The sequence below is a fragment of the Vicia villosa genome, linkage group LG2 (assembly GCF_029867415.1).
Source record: "Vicia villosa cultivar HV-30 ecotype Madison, WI linkage group LG2, Vvil1.0, whole genome shotgun sequence".
NCBI lineage: Eukaryota > Viridiplantae > Streptophyta > Magnoliopsida > Fabales > Fabaceae > Vicia > Vicia villosa.
In genome coordinates, this window is record NC_081181.1 from 168,755,640 (window position 1) to 168,768,143 (window position 12,504).

Consider the following 12,504-nt stretch of genomic DNA (forward strand, 5'->3'; position numbering starts at 1 on the left):
TCATCATCAACAAAAATGTCTCTCCTAACAATGGGTGAAGAGCATCGAGGAACCATTGCAAACATCGCCGATTATGTAAGTTTGAGTAAATTCAATTTATTTATGTTCTAAACACTTAAATTTTCTAATAATATTTACTAATTTCAAACATTCAAATACTTATGGTTCATCGTTTTTTTATAGGATTTCACGAGATTTAGAACCCGTGCGGGATCGATAAGTCCACCGGACCCTTGGATTGTGCCTTATCTTGAGCGTGCGGGGTTTGGGAAGGTAATTAATTTAATAAGCACCTCAATCGATATGAAATTTATATTAGCATTGTGTGAGCGTTGGAGGTCTGAGACCCATACTTTTCACCTTCCAATCGGTGAATGTACCGTCACTCTAGAGGACGTGTACATGTTATTGGGTCTCAACACAAATGGAAAAGCTGTGTTTGGAAATGTCCAACAACCAAACGCTCTATGTGTAGAATTGTTGGGTGTTGATTTAATAGAGGGTGAGGGGCGACAAAGAGGTAGGGGCCAAGGTATAAAGCTTTCTGGCCTTCAACTAGCTTATCAAGGCCTGGTGTTGAATCGAGACTCTAGCGAGGAAAGTAAACTACAAAAAACTAGAATGTATATTATGTTGTTATTTGGTAGGTTTCTATTTCCCGAAGGCACGGGGAATAGTGTTAATTTTATGTACTTGTGTCTACTTGAGGACATCGATGCAATTAAGACGTATAGTTGGGGTTCGGCGGTGTTGGCGTACCTATATAGCTCTTTGTGCAAATGTGCAAAAAAGGATAGCTGCACATTTAGTGGATGTGCATTCTTGCTACAAACATGGGGATGGTGGAGAATGCCGGTATTAGCCCCAGCAAATCCGCACATTTACGTCTTCCCTTATGCGTCAAGGTAACTTAATGATCTTATTTTAATTACTTCATTTTTTTCCATTATTAATTGTAACTATATTGATTTTTATTTTTGAATGTGTTTAGGTTTAATGCCCTCGGGATGGACTACACCAAAACGCCAGTAAACAAAATCATTTTTTACCGCCAACTATTGGATCGATTAAGACCCCAAGATGTAACACCACTAAATATTTCCATCTTCTAAATATATTTGTAAAATTAACTATTTTATATAATTTGAAATTAATATTTTTTTTGTTGCAGTTTCTTTGGAGACCTTACTTGGGTTTGGACCACGTACCCGACCGTAAAGAGGCAGCTGTTTGGACGGCAAAAACACCCATCATAAGGTTCACCACTGTGGAGATGCACCCAAGTGACCGTGTGAAGCTCCAATTCGGCATGCATCAAGGTATCCCTGACCCCCCTGAGCCTGACTCTTTGGGACGTTGGCATCTGGCGAAGGTTAGCGAACAGTGGTACGTAAAACATTGGCAGACGTTTGCTAGAGATCAACGTAAAATATGGGCTAAACGTTCCAACACTATTTTACAATTTCCTGTGGCGCCGGAAGAAATGAAACCAACGCCTGAATATGTAAACTGGTACAGATCGGTCACAAATCCCGAAATGTTTGTGTCTGCCCCTTTCTATTTGGCTGACCCGCGAGAACAACAACCATATTTTGGAGGCCAACAACAACAACCACCTATTTACCAACAACAACAACGACAACAAAATTTCCATCAAGAACAACCACCACCGTCTTTCCAACATCATCAACCACCACCAAATTACCAACAACAACATTACCCACCACAACAACAACCACAACAACAACAACAAAATTACCACCACCAACCAATCCACCAACAAACGCCTTTTTACCAACAAGAACAACAACAATCCCAACAATACCATGTCGGTAGCTCTTCTAGATCACAATTCCTAGACCTCAATGTGGGGGGTTCTTCCACATCACCACCACTAACCCCCGACATGGGCATACAAGAAGAATACCCTCCTTACAACACATTCGACCAACAAACATCACAATACCCCAGCCAACCATCTAACTTCAATACACCACCACAACCAATCTATTTTAACCAAACCGAATCCACCACCAACTTCCAAAATCCAAACCTCCAGGCCGCACCCACTAGGAGAAATTTCAACCCACATAGACAAAGCTTTGACGGGCATGCGGGCACCCGCCTTTCCTATAGCGGGAATACTAGAGGTCAAGGACGGCTCACAGATTTTGTAGACCCGGAATGCATTGAGGGGCCGTCGACTCAAACACAAGAGGAACCAAATAGAGGGGGGCGTCGCAGGAATAGGGGAGCACTACCGACTCGTGACCCTTCTACGCGACCTATTAGACAACCTGATTGCGGATCGTACCATGGTCCACGTGGCGCTAAATAGGAATTTTATTTGTACCATTAATGTATTTTGTGTGGTTTTTCATTTTAATGTATTGTGTGTTGTTTTCATTTTAATGTATTTTGTTTTTTTGGTAATGTTTAATTTATTGCTATTATTTTTCCAACTTAAAAAAAAATTAAAAAACAACTAAAAAAATAATATAAAACAATTGGAAAAAAAAATAGCCAAGAAAAAAGATAACAAAAAAAATAAGGGGGGGTGTTGTCGCCAGGGGGGGTGGCGACAACACCAAAACAATACAAAGGAGGCGCCAGGCCCACTGGCGACACCTCTTAGGCCCAAAACGTTGTCCCCACCCCCCCTGGCGACAACGTGTTAATCTTAAAAAAAAAAAACATTTTTGTAATTTATTTGAAAACTTTGTTATTTTTGAATTTTTTTTTAAAAAACTGAATATTTAAAAAAAAAATTCTGTTAGCGAATGTCTCCAAGGAAACTAGTTGAAATACACAAATTGATAAAAATAAAAATTCTTATTTTTAGACTTTTAATTTTCTTTCATATCTCAAATTCATCACCAATTCTATATATTTTGTTAAAAAAACTAGTGGTTGAAGGATTATGTGAAATAAAATTGACAAGATTTTTTTACTTTTTGTTCTTATCACCAATTCTAAATATCTATAAAATAATAAAATCCAATCATTTAAAATAACGTTTTTTTGGACAAAACTAGTTAAGTAAGGTAAATGATGAATTAATACTTAAAATAATCCGTGTGTATTTTTTTTTTTTAATTTTAATAAATTTAAATACAAATTTACTTTATAATGACATGGTTTTAGTATAGTTTTTTTTCTTTCGAATTTGTTCTTTCTTTAAATTTTTTATTTATCATTTGATCATTGTTTATATAATTAAATAAATGTATTCAATCATAATTTGAATCAAATAACTTTTGATCAAATTCTAATTTAAATTTTAGTTCAAATAACAATTTTGGTCTTTTATTTTACTTTTTTTTATATAATTTTAATAATTAAATTTAAATAACTTCGATAATGAAAATTGTTTTTTTTTTTCCAAATAACCATGTATTAAAAAAAATTATGCAAATAACCACGTTTCAGAGAAAATTACGTAAATAACCATGTTTTAGAAATGGTTAACAAGAAGGCGCCATCTAAGATAGCGATTTCATATTTTTTTGGCCTTAGGCGCCATCTGACATGGCTCCTGCAGTACAAATAAGCCATGTAGGATGGCGCCTTCACTATCTTATGGGAAAGAGATCTGAGATGGCTCCTCCTTGTATATGTGTTTTTTTTATAAATGATACCCACTTTCTCCACCATTATTCACCCTTTCACACTATCTCATCTCATTTCCTCCCAAATTTTGTCATCATTATGGCTTCTGAGATTTTCACAAGAGATGAGTATGTATTTTTCTCGCCCCACAAATGATTGATTAAAATGAAACTTTGGCACATCCATTTCATGGAGCGTCTTAAGAGAGAGTTGAAACGCTGGTTAGACGGGGACATCCCAAATGGCGAAGAAATTAGAAGAATCCAGAGAAGAACCACCACCTTACTTGCAACTGAAACGTCTCACACTTGGTTGGAGGAAGTTGAGAGAAACAGAGACATAATGATGATGATGCACGGTTCTGATGACATTATTTTGGTGCTTGTAATTTCTTAGATATTTTGTCGTGTTGTTGATGTTTTTTTTATCCACCGTATGTTTTTTTTAGTCGTTATATCATTTTATTTTTAGCAAGCACATGTGTTATAACAAAGGTTCTTGATGAAAAAAGCCATGTTTAGATCTTACAAGAAGTGTGCATACAAATTTTAATTGGTTGAGCCACTAGCACGAGTGGGACAATTTTTTCGGTTGTGTCCGACTTGACGGCATAAACCACACTTTCTTTCTAGCTTGTCAAGCTCGTCCATTTTAAATGTGATACACTTGCTTTTGGGACGACCCTTTTTATTTCTTCGCATTTGGTCGTTGTGCCAAACAATTTCCCCTCATACGCAGGCCAATAATCTTCTTTTGCTACCACTACAAAGCCATTGATGTATACATGGAGCAAGGTCTCGGACTTGTAAAGGGGAGACAGAAGTGTTAATGCATCTATGTGAGAATGCGCACATGCTGCAATGACATGGGAGCAAGGCATACAAAATGCTTGAAACTTTCTGCAATCGCACCAATGTTCATATAGTAGAACCCTATACTCTTGTCTTGGTAGCCCCTCGTTGTGGTCGATTGTCTCTTTGATCATGAAATTTTGGTTATGACGGTCAAACCTTGTAACCATGTGTGTGTTAGCCTTCACACTTTCTACCTTGACAAATCTTCTGCAACATTCACTGCACAATTGTCCATATCGTAACAACGTGTCCCACCTTTCACCTCTTTGTGCAAACAACGAAGCCATTCTAAAATATCTTGATTTTACCAAAGCAGTTACAAGGAGTTTTCATATGCCTTGGAAGACACCGTTCATTGATTCAACAAGATTTGTTGTCATATGGCCCCATCATTGTCTATTGTTGTATGACCTAGTCCATTTCTCCATTGGAATATTATCAATCCAACTACATGCATCTGGACTTGAGAATCTGATCTCTCTACGATAATGTTTGAACGATGGTTGAGTTAATACATACCATGCATTCATAACCAATTTGCGAAGAGCTATGTCTTTAATCTCTCGCGTGAAATTTTGTACAATATGTCTAATACAGAAGACAGGTGTAGAAGGGGGGTCATGCCAACCATTAGTCGGGTTATTGTATGCACTTACAATAGAAGCATGCATGTCAGAGATCAAATAGAGACCATGTTGTAGAGCCACATGTGTTCTGATAATTTTGAGAAAGAAACTCCAACCACCACCGGTCTCTCCCTCGACTAGAGCGAAGGCAATTGGGAATACGTTACTGTTTCCATCTTGTGCAACTTCCATAAGTAGGGTGCCTTTGTATTTCCCGTACAACCACATTTCATGTATTTGAATAATGGGTTTGCAGAACGCAAACCCTCTGATGCATGGTTGGAGTGCCAAAAACAGACGACATAATATTCCATTTTTGCTGACAAAAGTATCATATGTGGCATACACTGGCAATGTTTGCATCATATAAACAGTTCCAGGCGCATATGTGCGAAGTGCATGTAGGTAGCGGGGTAACTCTTTGTATGATTCCTCCCAGTTACCGTATACTTTTCCAATCGCCTTGGTTTTTGCTAACCATGCTTTCCTGTATGAGGGCGTTTAATTGTAGACTTTAGTGATGTGAGAAATTAAAGTTATCACCTTCAACGACGGATCATTGTTGATGAGAGGTAAGATTTCTTGACATATAAGATCATAATTTAGTTTACGAAGATCTTGCGAATGACTAGAGTTGATGCAAGTGTGGGTTTGAGAAATAGAGTCTATCACCCATGAATCCCTTCTCATGCTGTATGAAGCTATAAGATTGAAGATACACTCATAATTGGTACATTTGTACCGTTCTGTTTTGATCCACTTTAAAATCCACGGAGTTTAACATGTGGAACTTTTTTATAGCTCGCATGCATTCATCCTTTGAATGAAAGATGTCTTTCTCTTTTAAAGTTGCATCTGACTGCATGCATGGGTTGTGGAATATGTTTGATGACGGTTCATCTCCTCCCATGTCAATGTTTTGACACGTGCGAAGGTGGTGTGTATGTTCCAGTTGGAAGGATTGCACCTTGAACATCGTCTTTAGAATCATCATTCACCATGTCATAAAATTCTAACTCTGGATCTTCTTCGTGTTCATCAACTACATCGACCTTAGCTTGTTCTTCTTTGATGGGATCAACAACCTGTGACTCGTTTGGTTGTTGGAGTAGGATGTACAACTCAATTGAATCATACCCGGAAAATTCATGATTACAAAACATGTTTTGTAGATCTTCGTGTCATACCCCAAAATTTGCCCATCATATTTATTCATATTTCAGTCCATCTGACTTTCAAATGCTCAAAGATACACAAGTAGGAAGCATGCAGTCTCTCTCCTAAACAACAACCTCTAAACTAGGGTTTTGTATTTCTCAAAGAAAAATCAACTTCATATGCCTCAAATGGAACACATGGTCTCTCATATGCCTCAAAGGATCCTCATGCCAGGTTTCAAACTCTGATTCACAAGATTGATCAGTCAACTGCTCAAATGGTCAATAGTTGACCAATTGGACCTAAAAGTCAACTATGGTCAAATTACAGTCAAAACTCCTAATTTTTTGGTCAACATCAATATTTTAAAGTCACATTCATCATTTGATCAAGGGTTGATCATGATTCATCAAGGAAAGATCAGAAATCCACAAATGTCCAAGTTACTAAATTAGGGTTTATAGAAGAAAGTCGACCCAACTTTGACTGATCATATCTCTTTCATACTTTATCAGAAATTCCCCAACCAAAGCCTATTCTCAAGGAAATTTCATTCTCTACAACTTTGATGTTGGACTCAAGGTCAAGAAATGCTTCCGCATAAGAGATATAAGTCAAAACATTACAGGTCCTTCTAGGAGCGCGCAAAAAGCCGTTTTTTCTCAGGAGCCATATCATAAGGATAAAATCCTCAAATGCAAAAAAGCTTCCAAAGTGGCTTGTAAAGGACATCTTGGACTTTCCAAAAAGTCCTAAAACACCTCCATATGATAAAAATTGAGCGAGTTATAAGTGGCACAAGTTGATTGATTTCGAGAAAATTCATGAGGACCAAATTAAGCAAACTTGGAAATTTGGGCTTTTGGGCCTAAAGTTTAATGTCCAAACATGTATGTGACCTCATATGGGCCTTCTAAGTTGACTCATAGTTTATCATGATTTTATTCTCCTATCTATTAATTTATTTTTGATTTTTAGGCATAAAATTCAAAGATAAATTAGATAAAATATGAAGTAAATTATTTAAAATACATGGGCTTAGATTCAAGTTGTATTTGAGGTCCAAAACAAGCAGCAAGTCGTGTGAAGCTTAGTCTCTAGTGAATCTTGGTCAAAATTAGCAAGTTTTCATGTGATTTGCAAATCAAATCTCTCTACCATAATCACAAGGATTGATCTCACAAATACTAACCTAATTCACTCCTAATATATATACCTAACATGCTTAACTGAAAAAGGGGAGGAGAGGAGGATTTTGCAGACAGAAAACTTGAACCGAGTTTCACTTTTTTTCAAAGAAACACAAAATCGTTTTGCAATTGTGGGAGGTTTAAAGGACTTTCGATCATATAAACGTGACCTTTGGGAAGTGGGAAAATGATTCACGTCAATTTCCAGAAGAACAACACGCTGAACCGCACACATAAGGTCACGGTTTGTCTCGACCAAACTCAATCTTGTTTTCATATATTTGTGCATTATTAATATGTTTTGATTGCTTGGTATGCCTAAGATGCTTGTTTCTAATGTTTCTGGATACTTTGATTTGCGATTCGTGGCAAGGATGAGGATCCACCATTGTTAGGTCACAAAAGCTTCGATTTAGAGCTTTAAGGTGCAGGCGAAATTGGACAAAACTAACGGTACCATTGAGTTTGGGAGATGATTTCTAGTCGAACCGTGTCATGAAACATAATTTATTTGATGTTTTCGTTGAGATAGAGTTTAACAGGTTTTAACTATGAAGGAGTTCGCAGCAAACTCAAAGCCAAATCGTAGCAAAGAAAAATCAGAATCATTGGAAAGGAAGAGCAGTAGATGGCGCGCTATGTTTCGTTTTAAATTTAAAAGGCTTTTGTTTAATATATATTATTTGGCTCTTGTTCTATTGACAACAAGCGAAACATGGTTCAGTGGCAAAAGGGCGCGTTTAAAGGTCTTCGTGTGCAAGGGCAGGGGCTCGATCCCTGCCTCTTGCAGATTGTTTTTTTCATAATTTTCTTTGAGTCATTTCCATTGCAGATCCAGTGTTGTGCACATACGCTAGCCCAAAATACATTTTCATCTCCCCACCACGAGATCTCGTGCAACGCATATCTAAGGGCCTTGAAGGCGCACGCCCACTGTGGACTCTCCTGAGGTCACCATAGAGGATCATACGCCCAGCCCTTGTTAGTTTTTCTCTTCTCCTTTTGTTTTGCGTTATTTATATATATATATATTTTTTTATTATTATTGTTTTTTTAGCCAATAGATAAAATTAGGATTAATAGTTTCAATTAACTTAATTAATAGATTTAATTTTAATTTAGGGTTCAGTTAGTATTCTCAATTAATAATTTTAACTAATTTTAGTTTTAATAATTAATTTTAGGTTAATTAAGTTAGGATAATTAGACAATTAATTTTAGGATAATTAATTATAATTAGGTGAATTAATTTTAGGTTAATTAAAAAAACAAATTAGGGTTTGTACAATCAATTTAATCAGGATTAGTCGAATTAGAATTAGTTAGGTTAAAAACCAATAATTAATTTTTAGGGTTTGTCTAACCTTTATTAAATTAAAACCTTAGTAACCCTAGAATCCTCAGGTAGGTGTTGTCCACGTTTTAAACCTCATAAACCTTTTGGGTCATAATAAGTTTTCTTAAATAAACCTTTTAGGTTCAGAATTAGGGTTATAAGTTTTTTGCCTTTATTATTTGTGCTTTTTACCTTTATCATTTTTACCTCCTTATTTGATTTTTTATTAATATGTAACTGCTTCGAGGTTGTAATAGTTTAAATTAGGATTTAATTTTCCGCAAATATTTTTATTTGTATCCGCCCCAAAGCCATGTAATAGTGATTAGGTTTATTTTCTTGCCTTTAATTTTCCCGCCCACAGGTGTTTATTGTAATATTGTAGGACTTTATATTTTCTGCCTTTTAATTTCCGTATGATATTAACTGCGTGGTTAGTAATCCTAGGGAGTGCAAGATAATTAATTGAATGTAGCTAACATTATTTAAAAGATAATTATCTGATTTGAATCACGTGATTGTGCACCCACACACCTTTTATGGTAACCCCTTTTGTTGCCTGTTTCCTGTTGCCTTGTCGCCTTTTCAGTGCAGAATAGTCAAGTCCCTCGGATACGAGGACGCCTCAGCAAATGTTGCCCTCAGTTCATTCTCATCACAAAAGATCATAAGTCCCAATGATGCTATCTTCGGTCAGGTTATATGATCTTGTCCCTCGAGGTTGCCTACAAGATGATGTGATAGTCCCTTTTGATTATTGCTGAGGTGTCCTATTGGTTGCCTAATAATGACTATTCTTATTCTTCCCTTAGACTACCTTCCCTCTCTATGGCAAGGGACAACCTTGTGGCGAACGATAATTTCGACGACCCTTCAACCTCCAAATAAAAGGACTTCCTACCCTCTTATGGTATGGATAGCCCTGAAAGGCTAAAAGAACTCTTTTACAATGTTAAGGTAGTTAACCCCTAACTGCTTTGCTCTGGCTTAAATCTTTTTCTTACACTTTTTCATAAAACCTTCAAAAAGGCTACGCTTATTTTACAAGCTAAAGTCCTTATTCAAATCTCTTCTTCTATACATTTCTAAACCTTTGAAAACTAAAGAGCAAAGCAATTAAGAGCCCATGAAAAGCCATGGATACAAAGGGTGCCTTACACCTTCCCTTTGTATAAATTACCCCCCGAACTCAAAATTTCTTTAAAGGTTTTTTTCTGTTCTTTTAGCCTTTCTATTTAATTTGGATAAAATAAAAGTCGGTGGCGACTCTTGCTTACCGCGACATTTCAAAAAAAAAATCAGTTCACCGTATTACACTTCGTCACCCTTAACCTCCACCTTGTAAAATTTTATTTAGTCTCCAGAAAAGACAGGATGTTGATAGAAGATGTGTACCACTGTATCTCTATTGAGTTTGATCTCTAATCGGATTTTGAAAATACGAAATTCGCTTTTCTACTTAAACAAAACTGGGTAAATGCGATGTTTCGAAATAAAAATCCGGATACACCACATTGGTAAGTCTCACCATTGGCGTGTGCATTAATAATATATTGTGGTGCAAAGGTCATGTTGTTGTTTGAGTGTTTGAGTGTATGAGTGTTTGAGAGTCTGAGAGTTTGCATGTTTGCATATTTCATCTGATATAAATAAGTGCAGATGAAAATATTCACTCAAAAACCATGTGCCACGCATAAGCCATATCGGAAGATGCCTCCATACAAAAAATACCCTTAGTCGCCATATGGTATGGCGCCTCCCAACTAGGTTTGTAACCTAGGTCTGAACCCTAGGCCCTACACCTAATATGTACACTATCTGTCACATAGTCTGCACACTAGCTGTCAAGCCTAGCCTTTCACAAGCCATGTTGAATGGCGCCTATGTGTTATTTTTGAAGGGAGGCACAGTCTCATATAGATTATGCATGACATGTGTTTGGCATGTGTAATACGGTGAATTGACTTTATTGAAATGTGCGGATAGCAAGAGTCCCCACCGACTTTTATTTTATCCAATTTATAGAAAGGCTAAAAGAACAGAAAAAGACCTTAAAAAGATTTTGAGTTCGGGGGGTAAGTTATACAAAGGGAAGGTGTAAGGCACCCTTTGCATCCATGGTTATCCATGGGCTCTTAATTGATTAACTCACTTTTGTTTTTCAAAATGTTTGATTTGTTTAAAAGTAGGGTGTGAACAGAAATTTGAACAAGAACTTTAGCTTGTAAATAAGCGTAGTCTTTTTGAAAAGATTCTTTGAAAATTAGTGGGAAAAAGAATTTGAATTTGAATTGAGCAAGCAATTAAAAGCTACCTACCCTAAGTTTGAAAAATCGTTCTTTTAGCCTTTCGGGCGAAAGGGTCTATCCATATCATAAGAGGGCAGGAAGTCTTTCAATTGGATATTGAAGGGTCATCGAGATTATCATTCGCCATAAGACTGTCCCTGCCATAAAGAGGGCGGGTAGTCTTTAGGGAAGAATAGGATAGTCATTTAACCTTTAGGCAACAGGCGAGGATACCTTAGCAATTGGGACAATCGTTATATTTTTATAAGGCAACCTCGAGGGAGTTTCAATAACTTTAAAGGCAACATTGCTTTAGGTATCCTCGGAATCGAGGGACTTTGACTATTTAGTATACTTAGAGGCAACATAATTATAAGGCAACAGGCAACAAAGGCAACAAGAGGGATTACCCTAAAGGTGTGTGGGTGCAACAATCACGTGGTTAACTTCGATGATATTTATCTTGTAAGTTAGTGATCTATATTCAGTTAATAGTCTTGCACTCCCTAGGGTTACTAACCACGCGGTTTAAAAATGCAGAAAAAATAAAAGTTCCTACGCTATTACAATAAACACCTGCGGGGATGGGGGAATTAAAGCAGAAAATAAGAGAGATGCATAATTAATTTAAACATCCTTGAATGCCTTGACCTTCCTTGAATCCTAAAAATTAAAAGGAAAATAACAAGGGTTAATGTATTACAGATTCCATGACTATTGAGGTAAACCCTATTAAAAGGCAAAATAAAAATAAAAATAAAATGATATTTAAACCAAAGAAATTAGAAACTTAGCTTTTGATCTGGTAGGGTGCATAACTGAAGGATCTTGGCCAACCCTGAAAAATGAAGAAGAGAAAGGTAGAAAACTTTTTGTGGCAAATAAAAGACATTGATAAGAAATAAAAGAGGTTCTGAAAAAGGAAAAGGTTTTGAAAACATTCAGGGTAAACCCTGATTTTTAGGGAATGAAGGTTTTATGAGAAAATTCGACACACTAAGTTAATGCACAACACCTACCTAAAGATTTCTAGGGTTATCTATGGTTGTTGAAATTAAAGGCTAAACCTAATTTGTAAACCTAAAATTAAAATTAAAATTAAAAGTAATTCTAATTATTTAACTAAAAAGATTAATTAAATTATTTAAGAAAATGATAATGTCAATTTTAAAACTTTTATGTTAATTATCTAATTGATCTAAAAATTAATTGTTAATTACCTAATTATTTGTCCTAAATAGATAATAACAAAAAAAAACTAAACTAAATAAATTTAATTCTAGTTGCTAGTATGGTTGAAATAAATAAAAGAAATAACATGAAAATAACTAAATAAAATTGAAAAGAAAAGAAAAAGGGAAAAGAAAAAAAAAGACTTAGCTGGGCGTTTGATTCAAGGGATGAGGTCCCTGAGGGTGTATGGTGTGCAGGCGTTACTGTAGT